This window comes from Octopus bimaculoides, chromosome 2 (genome assembly GCF_001194135.2).
Source record: "Octopus bimaculoides isolate UCB-OBI-ISO-001 chromosome 2, ASM119413v2, whole genome shotgun sequence".
In the NCBI taxonomy this organism is placed as follows: domain Eukaryota; kingdom Metazoa; phylum Mollusca; class Cephalopoda; order Octopoda; family Octopodidae; genus Octopus; species Octopus bimaculoides.
Window position 1 is genome coordinate 137427429 of NC_068982.1, and position 822 is coordinate 137428250.

The 822-nt window shown below is 41.2% G+C and overlaps 1 protein-coding gene across 3 annotated transcripts in view; it reads left to right on the forward strand.

The window, feature by feature from the left end:
- Positions 1–822, forward strand: part of LOC106869431 (40-kDa huntingtin-associated protein) — a 29875-nt gene that overhangs the window by 10951 nt on the left and 18102 nt on the right. The gene's annotated exons all lie outside the window — the stretch shown is intronic.

Below are 822 nucleotides of genomic sequence, written 5' to 3' on the forward strand. Positions count from 1 at the left end.
CTCTCTCTCTCTCTCTCTCTCTCTCTCTCTCTCTCTCTCTCTCACCTATTTGGTGAATGACCCCCATGGTCACCCCTACTTGAATAGACATTTGGTAAGGAGCTTTCATTATTTCTTGATACATCCACCTCATCTTTATGATAGACATGTTGTAGTACAACTGAAGACTCATTAGGCATAGTCCTTATTCGTAAGAAGATCAGGTGGGATTTTGTTTTTTTTTCTATCAAATTTTTACTCTTTATTTACTGTTTGTTCCCTCATCATCCGTATGAAACATTTACACTTCCAGGAAATGTCTAGGCTCTTTTGACTCCCAACGTAACAAACTTACCTTTCCTCTATGTTACCCATGCAGACAATACACCAAACTAGGGACAGCTACAATGACTACAATTGTTAAGCAACTCTGTTGCTTTACTCACATTTTCTTCTCTCTCCTCCTCACTCTCTATGCCTTAGGTTACTGAGTACTTTGTGTTGACACCTCCAGAAAATGCACCCAGAATGTTCTGTAAAGTAATTGGCAACAAAATGCGTATCCAGCTATAGAAGTTGGACAAAATGACATTACAAGCTTCAGTTTATAGGAGCATTAGATCCTAAAAAGAAATGACTTGGATTATGATGACTGTCTAACTCTGCCGGCATGGAAAGTAGAAGTAAGATGATGATTACACGCGCATGCACTCTCTGTCTCTCTCTCTCTTTCTCTCTGTCATCATCATCATCATCATCGGCATCGTCGTTTAACGTCCGCTTTCCATGCTGGCATGGGTTGGACGGTTTGACTGAGGGCTGGCAAGCCAGAAGGCTGCACCA